Source organism: Microtus pennsylvanicus, chromosome 1, assembly GCF_037038515.1.
Source record: "Microtus pennsylvanicus isolate mMicPen1 chromosome 1, mMicPen1.hap1, whole genome shotgun sequence".
NCBI lineage: Eukaryota > Metazoa > Chordata > Mammalia > Rodentia > Cricetidae > Microtus > Microtus pennsylvanicus.
This window is the reverse complement of record NC_134579.1, coordinates 132,386,043-132,406,321: the sequence shown is the minus strand read 5'-3', so window position 1 is coordinate 132,406,321 and position 20,279 is coordinate 132,386,043. Positions and strand designations below refer to the sequence as shown.

The following is a 20,279-nucleotide window of genomic DNA, read 5'->3' as shown; positions in this document are numbered from 1 at the left end:
CTCTCTCCGTTACAATATATGAGAACACAGGCGCTGGGTGCAAAGACTTTAATTGTCTCTCTCTAGCTCTCCGCAGGTGCCAAAGCCCATCCGCCAGTCTCACTAGAAGCAACCTTTTCACTCCTGTGAAGGTGGGGACGGGGTGCAGACTGGGGCTCCTATGAAGTGGGCTAGAGTGTTTTGACAGACCCTTCTGCTCCACACTCATCCAGAGCCCAGGAAGGAAGGGTCCTCCTGGAAAGCTGGGGTTGTCAAGGCTTGGAGCCCAACTAGCAGCCCACCTGCCCAAACGCCTGGACACTGAGACTTCATCAGCCTCTGGGACAGAGGCCAGAGGTGTTGGGCTGAGCAGCTCTGAGCCATCGCATGGAGTCTTAGCCACCATTCAGGTCCCTTTCTGCTGTTCCGTCCAGACATGAGATGTCAGGCCCTTGACTTTGGGTAGGGAGTTATCTCCCTCGACAAACTCGGTGGTTATCCATCTCCAGACCCGTCTTCTCACAGACAGGAAATGCACAGAAATCTCATTCTAGTCTGTTGGTGGTGGCATACCTGTAATCCCAGCACTTGGGAGATGGAGGCAGGAGGATCACACATTTGAGACGAGCCTGCGATGGATGACAAAATGCCTCCTCAAAAGCAAACAAAATGAGAGGCTGAGAGTTTGGCTCACTGGGTCAAGCGCTGGCTACAAACATGGGAGGACTTGAGTGCGGTCCTCAACACCCATGTAAAAAACAAAACAAAACAGGCAAAGTGGAGGTTCAATCAATGTCACATCAATGGGGAGACAAAGACAGGAGGATCCCGGGGGGCTCATTGATCAGACTGTCTACCTGAATCAGGGTTCAGCCAGACACCCTGTCTCAAAAGGTGAGAGCAGTGGAAGACAACTAGTGTCAGGCTCTGGCCTTCACACACAGGCACACACACAGGCACACACACACACACATGCACACACACACACATACAGGCACACACGCACACACACACAGGCACACACACACAGGCACACACACACACACATGCACACACACAGGCATACACACACAGGCACACACACACACACGCACACACACACAGGCACACACACACAGGCACACACACAGGCACACACACAGGCACACACACAGGCACACACACAGGCACACACACATACACACACAGGCACACACACACATGCACACACACACACACAGGCACACACACACAGGCACACACACACACACACACACAGGCACACACACACACAAAAACTACATGTTCTTTTATTGTTTTATTGTAGGTAGTCCTTGGGGTTGATTCCAGAGCCGCTGGCCCACTAGGCAAGAGATCTACCACTGAGCTTCACCCCACCCATTCTGTATATTAAGTGTTTGAATACCTGTCTACCCTGGTTCTGCATCCCTTTTGATTGGAAGCTGAACTGTCCCTGTGCTAACCACGCCCACCCTGGGCTGAGTATTCTACTAGAAATGTCCCAGCTTCTGAGTGCCTGAGCTGCCCATGCTCCTTCTCCCCACCTTGCCAGGAGCCTCCCTCCGTCCCCTCCTCCTCAGCTGTGGGAAACAGAGCCCGAACCACACCACCGCCAACCCCTCAGACCTTCCCCTCTGCAGGAAAATCCCTGACTCTTTTTCCTTTCTCAGATCCAGGGGCCTGACCCACTCCCAGCTGTGTTGTGGCATCTTAGACGTGTGGGAGCTCTGCGGCCCTGCCATTACTCAAGTCCTGTGCAGGAGGAACCCGAACTGAGCCCCAGAGCCTGTCAGTTTCTTAACACCAGAACTGAGCTAAAGAGGGGACCCAGAGCAGAACAACATCCTGGACCGATAGCTCATCTTAACGGTTGACTCAACCACGTTAAAAAACACCTACCCCCAAAATAAAACAGAATAAAAAATAAATTAAAAAAAAGTACATAGCCAATTAGCAAAGCCCATCTTTGAATTGTCTGCAATGGCATTTTTCAGAGACAATAGATAATGAGGGTGCTGACCTAATCAATGGATAGTCTCATATTGGGTTTATAATATGATGGCATTATTGAGAGGGTGAGGAAAGGGAGAAGATGGGATGCAGCTGTAACAAACAGGTCACTGGAGTGTATCTGTGTGTGTGTGTGTGTAGGAGAGAAAGAGAGAGAGAGAGAGAGAGAGAGAGAGAGAGAGAGAGAGAGAACCTATGTGTAGGGGTATGCTCACCCATTCATGTGTGTATGGAGGCCCGAAGCTGACCCTGGATGTCTTACTTTATTGCCCATCATCTATTTTAGCTACTTTCCGGTTGCTATGATACAATGCCACGACCAAAAGCAACTTAGAGAAGAAAGGGTTTGCTTTGGCTTATGATTCCAGAGGGATAAGAGTCCATTGTGGCGGGGCATCGTGGCTGAATCCACAGGTATAGAGGCAGAAGCAGGAAGCTGAGCAAACCAACTGGAAGTAGGTGAGGCTTTCTACTCTCAAATCCTGCCTCCCTGGTGGACTTCCTCCAATGAGGCCACATTCCCTTACCCTTCCCAAACGGCACCACCAACTGAGGACCAAGGGTTCAAACGCCCAACACTATAGGAGGCATTTCTCATTCAAACCACTGCTGCTCATTCAAACACACTACGTGTGTGTGTGTGAGCGCGCGCGTGCGTGTGTGTGTACACATGTGTGCACATGCATATTTGGGGGCTCATGCATGTGGGTATGTGTGTAGTGACCTAAACTTAGCATCAAGTGTCTTCCTCAATCACTCTTTCCCTTACCTTATATACTGATGCAATCTCTCACGGAACCCAGGGCTCACAGATGGGGGCCAGTCTAGTTATCCAGCTTACCCCATGAATCTTCTGTCTCTACCTCATGAGTGCTGGGATCACAGGCGGCCACTGTGTGAGTCTGGGTTTTATGTGGGTTCTGGACTCTGAATTCCAGTCCTCACATTGACAGAGGAGGTGTTTTATCCACTGTGACATTTCCCGATCTCTCCACCTTATTTTTTGAGCCAAGGTCTCTGGCTTAACCGAGAGACCACCAAGTCAGTTAGACTGGCTCCCCAGCAAGTCCCTTTGGCCTACCTGTTTCCCATCCCCTACCGACAGTGGGGTCATAGGTCAGCTTTTACCTGAATGCTAGGATTTGAACTCAGGTCCTTAGGCCTGAACAAAAACTTGACCCATTGAGCCATCTCCCAGGACTCCTGGAGTATAGACTTAGGGGCTATATCTTGCCCTGACCCCTTCCTGTATTCTCCCTGCCCCACTTCTGCTCCATGAAGCATCCTCACTACTGGGATGGTGTTCTGTCTAACTCATTGGGGCAGGTGAGCGTGGACTGCATCATGAGACAAACATTTTCCCTCTCTGTCCATGTCAGGTGACTCATCACGGTGACACCACAGTCACTGACAGGTCCTTGGGGATGCTGACCTCAGCCGAGGAGGACTAGGGAAAGAGAAACCCCAACATGCCCAGGGTGAAGGTTGGGTTCCCTGGAAACTTTGAGATATAGCTCAAAGACCGTTGAGGGCCTTGGGGAGAAGGCTGTAGACAGAAGAGAGCCGATTCAAGACTTTACGACTGGTGGCTGGAAGGGTCGTCTCAATGGAGAGCATCTGCCTTCAAAGCCAGTCACTGCATAGAGGTGAGGCTTTGACCCAAGGCCCAGGACAATTCTCCCTACGGATGCCATTGGGAACCTCACTAGCAGCTATTCCCAGCAGCCCCTGGTACCTAATGACCTAAACAGAATATAAGATGGTCCCAACCACTGGATGGGCAGGGAATTCCGTAGGGAACCGAGAGAGGGTCACCCCTCTGGGAGGAGGACAGAGGTGGCTTCCTAGGCGAGGCCATGTAGGATGGGCTATGGAGGACTGCACTGGAAACCCAGTCACATCCCAGCATTTATTTGAAACAGAACATTAATTCTGACTGTCATTAGAGTCCATTTCAATTTTGTAATAACATAAAAAGTTAAGAGTCTAATTTATTCATACAAATCTTGTTAGCATCCAATTTCCACATAATATAACATATCTCTTAAAAAGCTGACAAAGCAGGAGGAATTAAAAACAGTTTTAGGAAAGATATTCAAGGGGATCTCGCACTGCCTTGGAGGCAAAGGTGAAGAGGGAGACAGTGGTCAGAGCAGTTTGGAGAAAGCTAGATGCTTGGAGACCAGAGGAGCGGACTAATTCCTTATATACCCCAGACTGCCCCCTCCTGCTGCCTCCACGTAGTCCCCATGCCGTGCCAAGTGTGTGTGCGCGCGAGGACGCCACCCCTGCACACCTCAGGCAGGCCCCCAGCACTCCCCCCAGCAAGCGGATCCTGGGGAGCCTGTAGCTCCTCTTAATTACACGGTTGCAGTGTTTGCATTAGATAGCTGTCGCCCTGTAATTTACCCATACACGGGTTTTAATTGTACATTAATCTTTCTTACACGCCACTCCCATGCTAGATTCTGTACTGGCAGCAGTCCGGGGTCACTTTGTTTATTCCTCAACCAAAAATAGCCGCTGAGTGTAATTGCCCACCGCCCCTCCCCCGCAGCTTGCTCTTCCAGGATTACCTGCGGGCTGCTGGGGCTAGGAGAGAGACTCTGTCACCTGCAAGCCACCTTTTGGCGCCACGTTTGACTGTTTCACAGCTGACATCAATTTTAGCAGAAAGGTCAGCAGCCACAAACAATCTTCCCATCACCAGCCACAAGCTTTCGGGGGTGTCTTGTCATCCTTCCTCTGAACTCCCACAGGATGGGTGGGCCTGGGAGGGCTCACTTAGGTGTGGGGTGGCAAGCACCCCCCTAGTACCGTGTCATGTGTCCCCCGTTGTGCGCCTCCCCCCCCCAGCTCCCTACCCCTCGTGAACCTAAGAAATCTAGCAGCACAGAGGTTCCAAGGTCACTTGGAGAACCAGGAAGGAGAAGTATAAATTACAAAGCCCTGGACGGCTGCCAGGGCCCCAGGAAGCTACATTTAGCGTGTCATTCTCCCAGCGGCAGGATGAAGCCTTAACTCTCTTCCCGAGGAATTTGAATGGAATTTGTTACAGGGATGTTGTGATTGAAATATCACCAATTGGCTTTTCATGACAACTCAGCAATAGATTGCAATGGCGATGGGGGAACTCTCTCTCTCTCTCTCTCTCTCTCTCTCTCTCTCTCTCTCTCTCTCTCTCTCTCGTGTGTGTGTGTGTGTGTGTGTGTGTGTGCGTGTGTTAGCGTGCTTGTGTGTGTGTGCATACGTGTGTGTGGTGTGTAGAAAGAGATGGGATGTTGTTGTGTTCTCAGGCTCACCAAGGTGGCAATGAGAGCATCCCATACAATATTTATGAAACCCAGATGAAGTCCTATGCCCACAATGAGCTGATACCATAACACAGATTTCAAAAAGACACCCTGACATTTGCCCAAGATCAGATTTTCCCTGCCAGAGGCCCAGGAGGCTTTGCGCTGACGGAGGTCTGTATGTTCCCCGTCCTCCAGCAATCTTCATTTAAGCGAAGGGCAGTTAGCACTGGGGCCAGCAGACACTCCTGAAGGTGTGTTTGGGATGAGGGAAGAAAGATTAAGTGTCCACGGCCACATATTTGTGGGAAATCTTAGCAGTGGTTTTTACCGGTAAAACATGGGTCTGTTCTGTTTTGTTTTGTTGGTCAATTGAGATTTTTGGTAAGACAGGTCTCTCCACATATCTTTGACTGGTCTGGAACTTGCGATGTAGACCAGGCTGGCCCAAACATTCACAGAGATCCACCTACCTGTCTCTGGAGTCGGATATTAAAGAAGGGCAGTTTTGATCATTTTTACTGTTGAAGACTTTTCTGGTGTGATGTGCAGAACTCCAGAGAGCTTCTGTGGTGAGGCTCAAGCAGTTGCAAAGAGAGGGTGCGACCATAATCTATCACAGGAAAGCCCAGCAAATAAATATAAAAGCAAAAATGTATGTCCTTGGGGCCAAAGGTTTATTTCAGGTGCAGCCTCTACGCTCTCTCTCTTCTCTCTCTCTCTCTCTCTCTCTCTCGCTCTCGCTCTCGCTCTCGCTCTCGCTCTTGCTCTCTCTCTCTTCTCTCTCTCTCTCTCTCTCTCTCTCTCTCTCTCTCTCTCTCTCTCTCTTCCCTCCCTCTCTTTTCTTCAATTAAAAAAAAAACAGTGTCTCACAAGGTAGCCCAGGCTAGCATCAGACTAGCAATCCTCCTGCCTTAGCATATCAAATGTGAGGATTGCAGGCTCGTGCCACCACACCTGGTAACCCTTGACTTCTTCCAGGGAACCTTTGGAGATAGGGAGCTGTTTAAGAAGGGGACATTTCAGCCCCCTGAGAGGGGCCGCGCTGAGGGCCCTGAGCATATGCGTGGTCATGAGTGGTTATGCGCAGGACTGTTTCCAAAGCCATCCTTCAGAACCTCGGACTCCCTCTCCCCCGGAATTTGTCATGTGTCTGGAGGTGGCTTTTGGAGACAAAGGCTCCCGGCACAAACATACCAGAATCTGGAGTGGGGAGACATGAAATACTGAATGAAGTATGAGGCTCAAGTCCCCAGGTTGTTTACGAGTCCAAAGCAGGGTCGATTTAGGTGGTTTTTGATAAACACTTCATACTCTACATCCTAAGAGAGGCAGAATACTTGTCAAGCACACATCTTTATGAGCTGTCCGCCTATAAAACTCGCACGGAAGGTCCGTGCTTAATGCTGGTCTGGCAGTAAATTGGCGCGTCGCGCCGGTCGGCAGAATCAAATTAGCATCGACCCGTAAAAATGTTACTGAATGATTCCTCAAATCTGCCAAGTCTTCAAATCAATTTTGCAAAAAACGTCAGGCTTTTTTTTTAAACATTGATAAACCTTTCATATTAGTTATCACAGAAGACCATAAACCTCCCTAATCTGCCATCGTACCAGAGGGAAAAAAAAGGTGTTGTTTTCGCAAACCACTTTTAGCTCTTTCATCTTCACACACCCACCTACACATCACACAAACAATGTGTGTGTCACGGAGTCATTTGTTGTCCTATTTTAAAGTGACTTGTATTTGGTTCACATAGACCGTGTGTCCTGTGATCCCAAACCTTGGAGGTAAGCAGTTTCGAGCTGGCTTCTTCCAGAAAGCCGTCTAAAATCCTCTACTGAATCTAATGCATTTGCGTCTCTTGGGCACCCAGTGTCTTTGCCCTGTGAACTTCTCATTGCTGATACTGGGTATACAGGGGTTGCTCACACTGATTCATTGGGGAGGTGTGGGCCCTCTATCTTTAGGGTCAGTCCAGCTGCCCCAGTTAGAATCTTTTACCCACTCTGTCAAACCTTAGACACCCCATCATTCTGTGCTTGTCACACCCCAGTTGAATGTGGGTCCACTCCCTTCCCAAAGGATAACAGGAACATGAAGAATGGCTCATTCCTTCCAAGGACTCTCTGACCAGGGTTCTCATTGTCCAACCACATAGCTTTCCACAGACTTCTGTTTGATTGGAAGGAAATGGACCAGACGCAGCCAAAGGCAGAAGGTATTGTTATGGTCAAGCGATGGCAGGATCCGCTGAGATGGTTTTATTAGTTCTGCTTCCACTCGGATGGAAAACAGGACAGCTACAGAAAGCTAGCGTTAAAAGCCAAGGAGCCTATGACACACGAAAGAAACAGTGCTTTTGATGGGGCAGGGGACTTCCAGATGCCGCAAAGGGATCCAACAGCAGGGACACCCATGGAGGATGGAGAGGAAGGCACCTAAGGAATGGAACCTAACACATGCTAGACAAGTGCTCTACCACTGAGTTTCTCACTGCTAGATTCTAGGCAAGGGAAATTACCTCCTGCCTCTACCACTGGGCTATATTCCCAGACCTTCCCCAAGCTGGCGTTGAACTCACTCTGTAGCCCAAGTAGGACATGAACTTGTGATCCTCCTGCCTCAGCTTCTGGAATGGCTGGGATTACAGAACCATGCACCAGGCTCAGCTAAGGAATGATGCTCTTTAACGGCGGGTGCTTATAGCCCTGGGTAAGCATGTCTGCTGCTCCCTCATAGCTGCGTGTCTGCTGCTCCACCATAGCTGCATGTCTGCTGCTCCCTCATAGCTACGTGTCTGCTGCTTCACTATAGCTGCGTGTCTGCTGCTCCACCATAGCTGCGTGTCTGCTGCTCCCTCATAGCTGCATGTCTGCTGCTCCACCATAGCTGCATGTCTGCTGCTCCCTTATAGCTACGTGTCTGCTGCTTCACTATAGCTGCGTGTCTGCTGCTCCACCATAGCTGCATGTCTGTTGCTCCACCATAGTTGCATGTCTGCCGCTCCACTATAGCTGCATGTCTGCTGCTCCACCATAGCTGCATGTCTGCCGCTCCACCATAGCTGCATGTCTGTTGCTCCACCATAGCTGCATGTCTGCTGCTCCACCATAGCTGCGTGTCTGCCGCTCCACTATAGCTGCATGTCTGTTGCTCCACCATAGCTGCGTGTCTGATGCTCCACCATAGCTGCATGTCTGCCGCTCCACTATAGCTGCATGTGTGTTGCTCCACCATAGCTGCATGTCTGCTGCTCCCTCATAGCTGCGTGTCTGCTGCTCCACCATAGCTGCATGTCTGCTGCTCCCTCATAGCTGCATGTCTGCTGCTCCGTCATAGCTGCGTGTCTGCTGCTTCACTATAGCTGCATTCTGCTGCTCCAACATAGCTGCATGTCTGCTGCTCCACCATAGCTGCGTGTCTGCTGCTCCACTATAGCTGCGTGTCTGCTGCTCCACCATAGCTGCATGTCTGCTGCTCCACCATAGCTGCATGTCTGCTGCTCCACTATAGCTGCGTGTCTGCTGCTCCACCATAGCTGCGTGTCTGCTGCTTCACTATAGCTGCGTGTCTGCCGCTCAACCATAGCTGCATGTCTGCTGCTCCACCATAGCTGCGTGTCTGCTGCTCCACCATAGCTGCGTGTCTGCTGCTTCACTATAGCTGCGTGTCTGCCGCTCAACCATAGCTGCATGTCTGCTGCTCCTTCATAGCTACGTGTCTGCTGCTTCACTATAGCTGCATGTCTGCTGCTCCACCATAGCTGCATGTCTGCTGCTCCTTCATAGCTACGTGTCTGCTGCTCCACTATAGCTGCATGTCTGCTGCTCCCTCATAGCTGCATGTCTGCTGCTCCACCATAGCTGCATGTCTGCTGCTCCTTCATAGCTGCGTGTCTGATGCTCCACCATAGTTGCGTGTCTGCCGCTCCACTATAGCTGCGTGTCTGTTGCTCCACCATAGCTGCATGTCTGCTGCTCCACCATAGCTGCGTGTCTGCTGCTCCCTCATAGCTGCATGTCTGCTGCTCCCTCATAGCTGCATGTCTGCTGCTCCCTCATAGCTGCATGTCTGTTGCTCCACCATAGCTGCATGTCTGTTGCTCCACCATAGCTGCATGTCTGCTGCTCCGTCATAGCTGACTTTGGAGAGGCAAGGCTACTAGAGGGAACAGATTCCCAGTACAGAATGGCCTTTAGGGACTGAGAACCCAACTTCTAGAGTCCTTACCAGGGCAGCTCAGTATACTGACAAAGCCCTGTCGGGTCACGTAGGTAGAAGGGGCTAAGAGGACCAATGAGCTGCTCTTTATCACGTGGGCTTTCAATCATTGGACTTTCACAGTGCTTTGCTTTGTACATGGATAGTCTTGGACACTGAGACAGCAGTGAATGTGATTTCCACAGGGCAGACTCAAAGTTCATAGTGACAGTTGCGGTTCCCACCCTCACACAGAAGTGCCAGACTACTCCATCTCCTGCCTTCTAGAAGAGCAGATTCAAACTTACCCCGGAAAGGAATTATACACACCTATAGAGACATTTCAGAATCCTGTCATCTGGGGGTGGAAGTGAATTTTAAGATATTGAAGAATGTTTTCAGGTTCAAAATATCCTGAGCAGAAAAGAAACTCTATTAGTCATCTGAGAAATCAAATTAAAAGCACAGTGTGATAGCTCTACAGAGTCACAGGATGGCTAAAATGACAAAAGCCAACCACACAGAGTTGGAAAGAACGTGGAATGACCAGAACCCTTACACATAACTGTTGAGGAGACCATAGCGGTGCAATCCCACCCCCACCCCAACACACACACATGCACACATCCATATACGCACACAGGATTCTCGATAGGAAGCTTAGGTCTTGAGTTCATGATCCTCTGGCCTTAGCTTCCCACATATGGGAATTACAGGTGTACACCTCCATGCATAAATCTGTTTGCAGCTCCCATAAAAGTTACGTCCCCCTAACCTAGAGACTCTAAGTTCTTGCTTCTCAGAAATGTTCATATGAACCCAAGAAACACATGCAGAAACATACACAACATGGTTTGTCATGGTCAAAAACCTCGGAGCAGAAAAGAAACTCTATTAGTCATCTGAGAAATCAAATTAAAAGCACAGTGTGATAGCTCTACAGAGTCACAGGATGGCTAAAATGACAAAAGCCATCATGAACCCAAGAAACACATGCAGAAACATACACAACATGGTTTGTCATGGTCAAAAACCTCGGAGCAACCTAAATGTCAACCCACAGGAGGATGGGTAAATAGGTTAGAGTGTGTGCACACAAGGGAAGTGTACCAGTCAGCTCCTTGTTGCCATAGCGAAACAGATGAGGCAACTGCTTTGTAAAAAGAAAAAGAGGGTTTAGCTCATGGGCCTAGAGTTTCCAGTACATGATTAGGAGGTCCCAAATGCTTTGGGGTTCTGATGAGAGTGCCAAATGACAACGATGGGGCACCTCATGAAGTCAAGAAGCAACAAGAAAAAAGAAAGACCATTGTATGATCCCATAATCCCCTTTCAGGCACACCCTGAATGATGACCCAAAATACCGCACCTCTTAACAGTTTGCAATACTTCCCAATTAGTACCACCTTAGGGACAAAGCTTTCCAAACATGGGCTTCTGGTGGACACGCATGCAAACTGCATGGGAGCCCTGGAGAATAATCAGAACAGAAAACCAACAGTGACACACAGGGCAGATGCATCCCTCAAAAACGATGCTGACCCAGTGACGCGGGCACGTAGGCTGTAATTCCGTATCTCTCAGGTTCAAGAGCAAGGAAAACAAACCTATGGCATTAGTTACATGAAGGGGGAGGGGGGATGGCTGGAACAGGAAAAGGGATCTCTGGGGGGGTGTGTGTTAGCCGTATTCTGATGCCTGCTCTGGTGCTGGGAAACACGGGCCTGAGCGGCTCTCAGACAGTCGCTACATGTCTCACACACACCCCACTCACTTTTGTGTATGCTTTGCTGTAAGTGGAATAAAAGCTTTTCAAGTGCACTTGTGAAGCATATCACTATATTATACTATATCATCGGGAAACCGTTTTCAGAGGATTTGGGCATGGGGAGAACTGGGCAGTTGAGAGTGCTGGCTGCTCGTGCAGAAGACCCAGATTCAGTTCCGAGCACCCACACAGGCAGCTCACAACTGCCTGCAATAGCAGCTCCAAGGAATCCCATGCCCTTTTAGTTTCCTTGGGCATCTGCACACACATTAGGGACACTTACACACACACACACACACAAATCCTTTCAAACAAAGACTTGAGGTGGCCTTGGCAGAGGAGCCGCTTGCCCCGCCCCAAACCTTTCTCACTTTGTCAGTTTAGATCCCTGACCAACTGTTAAGCTAAGAGACCAAAGGAAAGACAGTAACAACAGCAGCTGTAGACTCACCTCGAGGAGGCGCGGGCTCTCATTATTCCCATTTTATAGATGAAGAAACCAAGTCCTAAGCCCACACAATGACTAAGGGGCAAAGCTAAATCGAACCAGTTTGACTCTGTGCACCAGCTTCAGTTACAACCTGGAGGTGGCCCCCTGGGGCGGAGTGAGGGGGTGTATGTGGTCGCCATGGTTGTCTGTTGACATTTTAATTAATGGAAAAGAAGATGGAGACGAGCTAAATGACAGGCAGAGTGCGCTTTCAAGGGATGAACGGTCGTGAAATTAGATTTGCTGATGAAGACAAACCTCATGAGACCCCAAATCTCAGCAGAAAACAGAGAGTCGGACCCAAGCAGGGGAAACTCAATTTACTACGCACACCAAGGCAGTAATCCACACGAAATGACTTTCCAGAGATGAAGACATGTGAGTGGCTGCCATGAAGGATGGCAGAGGTGGCACTGACCACGGACAGCCAGCAGCCTCTGCTGAAAGGACATACGGATATGGGAAGGCCATGGGAACTGTTGCTAGGGAACGGGACCCACATTGGACACAGGTATTTGTTGGAGGCAAGGTAGGGAGGTATCCTTATGAGGGAGAGAGCCACCTAGGAGTGGGCAGGTGTTCCCAGAGAAACCCAGAACATTGGCCCTAGCAAGCCTGAGGCCAGCCATGTGCCCCACTGCCTTAACAGTGTAGCAGTCCACCTGGATTTCATGTTGACCTCAACCAGTGCTCTGAACACTGACTCAAACAGCGGTACAGACAGACTTCACCGCGAGCTGGGTTTCACCACTGTAAAACAGGCGGTGTACCATAACAGAAGCTCAACCCGGGTAGACAGAGCACCTGCCAAGCATACTGGCTCAACCCGTGTGAACGACTACCTGCCTCACCTGCTGGTTTCCAACAGTGTAGACAGACGCCGGCGCTGCACACTGGGTTTAACCACCTGAGCCCTGGAAGACAAAGGCTGCTGACAAGTCAGGCTGGGGTCTGAAGGGACGCCTGGGCCTGGGCAGAGCCTAGTCACCAAGAAAGCAGTCTGAGCTCTCTGAGCTGTGTTCAAAGGCCCTGGAGAGTGGGGCAGACACAGACTAAATGGTGGGTTCCAGTGCTAACTTCCAAGATTCAACCAGCGTATGCCTCCCACATGTACCACATGCCAGCTCCACAGGACAGACAGACTGCACTAAACCCTAATTCAAGGAGCGTCAAGAGACTGCCCGCATTAGGCACTGGCTCAGCTGGTGTAGACATACTGTGTCACACGACGACTCCACCAGTATAGACAGACTGAAAGTTTAGGTCCCCAGGCCTGCCAGTCAGCAGAGCTGTGCTTGCCTCCTCCAGACCAAACTCTTCATGGCTGACACAGCGGGAAAGAACAACATTCGTACAAGCTCTGTGGCCCTGTGGCTTGAGTAGGTTAGCCCAGGTTCCCCCAAGGCTAGGTATGGGGACCTTGGAGGCTGAGATGCTCCCATTAGACACTGCCTCCTTCCCTTACCCCACCCTGCCCACCAACAAGGCTAGAGGAAGGTCTCAGTGTTCACAAGACTGGGCAGATGAATCTTGTCCAGACAGATGAGTCAGCCCCCCGAAAAGAGATGGCTTCCAAGATGGGTATGACTTGTCTGTTAAGCATGAGTCAGCCTGAGCCTAGGGTATAGAATGCTGGCAGAGGGGCATTGCTGTATCGCCTCCCCATGGGTGGGCATGCCCAATGGCCCACCGGTAGCTAGCAGTCACAGCAGAAGAGGGCCGGGCCAGCCTGAACAGAAAGCCTTGAGCAAGCGGCAGACAGCCACAGGGGACTCCACCGGAGAGGAGAGCGCAGGGAGAACAGCCTATCCTCAGGCAAAGAGCCTTAGATAGGCCCAGGGTCACAAAGCAGAAAACCGTACCACCTAGAACTTCTCCTTCCCTGCCTTCGCTCTCATCCCCAAGGCTGGCCCAGCTGGGAAGCAGCTGGCTCTGGCCCAGACACAGTGAGGACAAGGTGACAGCGACCTGGGCTGTTGCCTGCAGCTCGGCAGCCACTCAGCTCAGGGCCTGCAGCCAGGAGCATGGGCACACACCAGGAAGCCGGGTGACTCACAGGCCTGCTTTCCCCCACCCCAGCTCTGGAAGACGAAGGAGCCTGGGGGAAAGGGACGCTCTCTGTATGGAAGCCAGGGCCCTGAGCCACAGACAGCCTGGGAAGATGTCGACTTCAGAGGGAGTAGGGGAGCTCTCAACTCCGGGCAGTGCCCCTCAAAGGCACAGAAGCAGGTACAGTTCATTAGGAGGGAGGGAACAGAGGGACGCGCGAAGGAGTTCTTTCTGAGCAGATGCCAGCCAACTGCCAGGGTAGATTCACTACATGGCAAGTGAAGAAACTATGGGGGGGGGGGGGACCAGGAAGCTAAATAAATACAGCACAACAGGAGTAGCAGGCAACCAGCTCCAGAGGAAGATGGGCAGCAGAGCCCTGCAAGGGGCCAGCGGATGAGCAGGTGGCTAAGCCTTGCTCCACTCCCCTGGGGGAAGGAGGGTCCTGGGTGCGGCTAGTTCAAAGAGGTGTCCACTGTGTTCATTAGCTTTGCTTTGGTTTGGTTTTTTGGAGGCATCTGGAAAGAGGGAACCTTAATTAAGAGGATGCCTTCATCAGATTGGCCTGCGGGCTTGTTTTCTAAGGGCATTCTCTTGATTAATGATTGATGAGGGGCTGTTGAGATGGCTCAGTGGTTAAGAGCACTGCCTGCTCTCCCAGAGTACCTGGGTTCAAGTCTCAGCAACTTGATATAGATGGTGGCTCACAACCATCTATCATGGGAACAAATGCCCTCTTCTGTCATGCTGGCATACATGCAGATAGAGCACTCATATGCATAAATAAATATGTAAGGTTGTTGTGGAAGAGTCCAGCTCACTGTGGGTGGGGCCACCCTGTGCAGAAGTAGCTGACCATGAGACAAGAGGGTGAGTCAGTAAGTAGGGGTCTTCATTTCAGTTCCTGCGTGCAGATTCCTGCTTGAGTTCCTGTCCGGACTTCTCCCCCTAACGAACTGTGCTGTGAAGGTGTAAGACAAACCCTGTCCTCTCCACGTGACTTGGTGCTTTCTCACAGCAGCAGACAAGTTCGGTGCAGCTGAGATGGGCTGGGGAGTACTACAGAGACTTGGCTGCACGGCCAGCCATTGAACCACTTAGTCCTGGAACCGACAGGAGCTCAGGACTCCAGGAGGACCTCTATCTCAAGGAACCACGAGTTCTCACCAGTGTCCCACAAGCCTCATCTCAACTACCTCACCATGTCCCCTCCCAAACCAGTTCCTTTGGAACTGCGGTTCTGTATTTTTACTGTCTCTGCAGCTCCCTTCTCATGGGTCTCCCTACCCCACAGCAGCTAGCTGAATAAGCACCTGGTCTCGAATGCAGCCGCCTCTAGCCCTCTCTTGCATCTGTCAGCAGCACACAAACGTGGTCCATTCCTTCCTGAGGCCACCCTTCCCCCCCCCCACTCACCTGGTACGTACCAGCCACTCCTTTAGATATTAGCAGAGAATCATCTCAGTTCTCCCACCCCAGGCCCTAAGTCTAAGCCACCATGAACTCAGGACCTCTGGAAAAGCAGCCAGTGCTCTTAACTTCTGAGCCATCTCTCCAGCCACCCTCCCCCCCCCCCAGTCTAAGTCAGCTCGGTAGCTTGCTTGTTGGGCTCCTAACAACCTAACTATTCTTGTTGGGGTCACAACCCAGCACTTGCTTGGCACACACGGGTCCAAACATCCCCTCCATACCTTTCTCAAGCCTAGACCGCCATGGGCATTGGTTATTTCTAATAATGCCTTTGCCTAGCATATAATGGTGCAATGGATGGATGAGTGACAGCCGTCTCTGTCCCACAAGGGCAGGGACTGCACCGCCTTTGCTCACCTTGGATCCAGGGTCTGACACAGCGACAGACATCAAATACACATACTCAATAAACACTCACTGATGGCAGAATGAAGGAGAGTGACGGGAGGGCTGGCCCTGGGAGTGTGACACGGGAGTCATTCGACTCCAAGTTTCAACGCTGACAACCGTAGTTTAGTCCAAATAAATGTCACTCACCAAAGCCAGCTGGGTTTGACAGGAAAAGGATACCATACCCTCACTGTCACCAGATGTCCCCCCACCAAAGCATCAGTGCCCCAGAGGTAGGGTCTTCCAGGTGGGAAATGAGGATGCAAACCCCAGCCTGCCAGCCTGGGGAGGCAGCTACACCTGACATCCCCAGCCCTAGATTTGAGTACTCTGAGAACAGGACCGGGGTTGCCACTGGCTGTTGGCCCACGGGGACACAGCCTTCCCGGCTTCTTCCAGAGGGCATTAACCACTCCTCTGATTCCCTAACCACCCACGATCAAGTCCCGGCGAGCCTGTCTGCAACAGCAGATGACAAATGACAGGTAGTTTTCCAGAGGGTAGAAGTCACAGTTTCTTTACACTAGCGATGTGTCAGTCACATCCCCTGCCACAGTGATTTACTGACCGGAGGGTCACTTATCCTTCAGCCAATAAGAAGTGAGCCCACGGCTCCCTATCCTCTGCACCTGAGCTCAGGAAGCTGTCCCCAGGTCACCGGAGCCAGTGAGTCTTCTCTCTTTGGGGGCCGCTTTTTCTGGGGAGGGAAGGACTCAGCTGTTCTGAAGTCAGACAAATCTAGCGAGGGACTCCAAGGACAAAGCACCCAGGAGCCTCTGGTCACTAGAGGGTCACACGAAGGCTGCCCACCTCCAGCAAGTGTCCTGCTGCTGACACTGATGCCACATACGCACGCAGCGTCTTTACTCATCTAGTTTATTTTTGGCTGTCCCTCTGCAGTGCCGTCTTGACCTCCCCAGGCCAGCATTATATAAACCTCCTTTTAGAAGACTCATTACCTTCTGATTAACATAGGGGCTTGGCAATTGTCTACTGTAATTTGTTCCGTTGCAGCTGTTGTACATGGACAAATCAGAGTGGTGGGGACCTGGGTGTGCTAAAACGGGGGGGGGGGGTCAGACTCCAGGTCGGTGTAGGCAAGAGGAGAACAAGTGAGCAGGTGATCATACCTTTTCCGTCTGTCCCCCTCAGCACTCCAGGGGCCCCAGCAGCTTTCTCTGATCCCACACACCAGCCAAGCAGTCATCCCAGCTCTGAGCACCAACCTCTCCTCCATCAGCAGAGCCACAAAAAGCAGCGGCTAGCACGAACTCCGAGCAAAGTGCAGGGAAGCAGCCAGCACGGTATTTCCAATCAGAGAAATCCGACTTTCCCCGTTGTAAATGAATGAAGGATAAATTCTGAGATGGGCCTGCCAAGCATACTTGCCCAACAACCATGGAGGGGAGGGCGGGGGGGGAGGGTAGTTAACTGAACTTTCCCAGGCTTATTAGCTTACATAAACAGAGATTTGAATAAATGTTTAAAAAATCAAATTCCCTTGATACGCTGTAATCAGTAAATGTTCATTACGGAAACACAGCAAATATGCATAAAATTTCCCAAGTGATATTCCAGCTACAAGATGGAAAAGGCATCTCCAACAGCAGGCTGAGTTACACAGCGTCCTCCATCGAACAAGCCAGCTCTCCTTTCCTGGCTGGAGCCAGAGAAAAATAGATTTCATTTTGCCCACTCAGGGAATTTATAAATGAGTACACCCCCCCTCCCCGGCTGATTGATGTTTCTCTATAAATAATTAATCCTTGACCTTGCTTTGAGACAGCTTTGACTTTTTAAATTTGGGGTCTTTAAAAAAAAAACAAGAAAAGCAAAAAATCAATACCCCAGGAACATAATTCACTCCCACAAAGTTGGATTCCGGGTAAATGAATAAATAAGTTGGCCATTCATGTGTCCCATGGTGACTCTACCAAATGATGGGAGGGGCTTTGAGGTTTTCTGTGTTCAAACGCTATGGGATTATTGATCACCCCCATTTTGACTCGGTCTTTTCGGGGCTGAATAACAAGGAACATGGTTCCACTCTCAAGAGGCCCTGGACCCTGTCTGCCTGCAGGAGGTGGGGTGGTTTGATTAAAAGAAAAGGTCCTGTAGGGTATAATGGCCCACACTGGTAATCCCCGCACTCAGCAGGTTAAAGCCATGAGTTCCAAACCAGTTTGGGCTACACGGTGAGACCCTGCCTAAAAAAAAAAGAAAAGAGAGGGACTTCTATGAGAACCACAGTTCCTCCCTCATTGACTTTACAACAGTGCTTCAGGGTCAGGAGACACTGTGGTGATGGGAAATTTATTAAAAAGAGTTCTGCGTGTCAAAGGTTGCACTAGGGCGGAACTTAAGATAAGGCCCCCTCTCCACCAGTAAAAGGTCAGTGTGAACCTTCAAAAAAGTGACTTGGTGGAGGAAGTTCAGGCCTGTGATTGTGGAGGGAGGTAGGGGAAAGAGTTAGTCTGCCTTTACCCTTTACTCCTACCACCTGGAGCTATGTCCTTGCCCACCAACCGAGTCTCCCACTTGGCCTGCAGCCTGGCTACTTCGTAGAAACAGAGAGCCCCAAAAGCCTATTCCCCTTATAGCCAATCACGCTTAGGGTCCTGGTGGGAGGCGGCTCAGAGACGCTACATGGGTGATGCCGAGTCGCTGAAATGGCTGCCGGACAGTGTTCCAAGATTGGATCTGTATGCCTGTAGCCCAGGACTCAATCCCCCGACTGTTCCAGCTCCAGGCGAGGGCCGCAGGGCACGGAGACAAAATGTACAAGTAAAGTTAGGGTTTGGAGTCCTGCGCGGGAAATAGAGAGAGGTCACTGCATGCCCAAGCGCCACCTCTGGCCCTGCCCAAACCCGGGAACGCACCTTCGCCTGGTCAGGCCGGCCTTCCGCGAAGCCAGAGCTGCAGTTGGCAAAGCAGCCCTACTCAGCAGCTGGAGTTGCTGCCACCGCTAGACTGGGCTCAGTCCCGCCACAAAGAGGATCATCTCACCGCCTGCTACCCCCATCCGCCGTAGGCTTTAACTCCCGCACTTCGGGACACACGCATGCACACACCTCCCTGCGATCACTGACGCATGCACATTAGCCCGAAGCACAAAACAGGCCGGGGCCCTAGAGAGTTGCGAGGAGGAGACGCGCGACGGAGTGCTCAGATACCTTACGCCTCCCGGTGGGAAGCTAAGGTCGCCAACAACTTCCCCTTTCGCCTTGCCAGCCCCAACTGATCCCTAAGTCCCAGCTCCAAGCGCACGTCAAAGCCTCAGCGCCCTGGATGCCCCAGCCCGACCCTGGGGCGCTCGCCGCTCAGAGCCCAAAGCTGCCTCCAAGCACCCAGCATCCAGGTCTAGGAGCAGGAAAGAAGGGTCCTCGGGGAGAGCCCTAAGAAAGAGAAAGGCAGTTCCCAGGCGCGGAGAAAACCAAGGATCGAAAGTCTAATTAAAGTTCCCGCTCACGGGGGCTGGTCCCCAAAGTACCGCCAGACCCAAGCACCGCACGCCCCTCTAGCACCTGCAGCTTGAGATTCCGATCCATGTCGAGCGTCGAGATTTGCGCTCAGGGCGGTCCCGGGTTCATTCAAGGGTTCCCGAGGGCATCCTTTAGGGTAAGCAGCCGGCATAAGGAGAAAACAGGATGATGTGGGGCGCAGGCACTTACCTGGCGCGGCCGGTGCTTTCCAGGCCACGGGTTTCTCCTGTCCTGCGAGGTTTTTGACGGCGGGGGAATCCTCCTCGCGGCGCTTAGGAAGCAAGGAGGATCTCCGCCCGGGCCGGGCTGCGTCTCTTTCTTCTTGTAGTCCTAGGTGCCGGGAGTGGGCGATTGGCGTAGAGTCGGCGGCCGGAGCGCGCGGTGGAGGTTGCGGCGGCGTGTTCCTATTGGGTCCCCCGCACTGGTTGCGTCCCCTGTCTCTGCCACCGCCCGGTCCTGTCTCCTCCTCACGGTGCCACCAGACCCTGCTCCAGAGCCAGCACCAGGAAGGCTCCCAGCGAAGTGCGAGCGAAGCCTCCGGCGAGGCTGGAAATAGCGCCGCGCCCGCCCGGCGCCCCGCCCCCAGTTCGGGCCCCGCCCCACGGTGGAAAGCGGCTACCGCGGTGGCGGGGCAAAGAAGGGGGAATTTTATCCCGAATCTCTCAATCCTCCCGGGAGCTCACGGGCGCCACACCCACGCTCACTCTGCGGCTCCCGCGGCCCCAGTGGCCGCGCGCTCCGAAGGAGATGCCGCTGGGCGCGGTCGGGCGGCTGCGGGGGGTGGGGTGGTATTGGAGCGGGCAGCGCCGGGCTCGGGGATCCCCATTGCTGGACTCTAGTCTGCCGCTTGGCTCCACTCCGCAGCTTCTTAGCTGCCACTGCCCAGGTGGTGGCACTGAGTAACCCCACGCTGACCTGGGGGGAAAAAAAGAAAAGGCGCTAGCAGACAGGGTCGTGTGCTCTATACCCAACGGTGCAGGGGTGGGGGGTGCAGGGCTTGAAAAATGTTTGATGCACAGAAGATTCAAGTAGGTTCCCAGACTACAGTCCGCGTGGAATTCGATGAAGGCTTTGTGTCTTGGAACTCACCCCCAAATTTCTGAGTCTGTATTTAACCACAAGTGCCCAATGACCCGGATTCTCGC

General features: G+C 51.8%; 1 protein-coding gene across 2 annotated transcripts in view; it reads right to left on the bottom strand.

Annotated features, from left to right (window-relative positions):
• Chst8 (carbohydrate sulfotransferase 8) overlaps positions 1-19,903 on the bottom strand; it is a 135,956-nt gene extending 116,053 nt beyond the window's left edge. The window contains exon 1 of one of the 2 annotated variants that reach the window (XM_075984525.1): positions 19,324-19,903. The gene's annotated coding sequence lies outside the window, so the exon portion shown is untranslated. Of the gene's footprint in view, positions 1-16,782; positions 16,823-19,323 lie in introns of those variants that run through there. The other variant, XM_075984522.1, reaches the window with a different exon arrangement.
• Between the last annotated feature and the right edge of the window lie 376 nt (positions 19,904-20,279).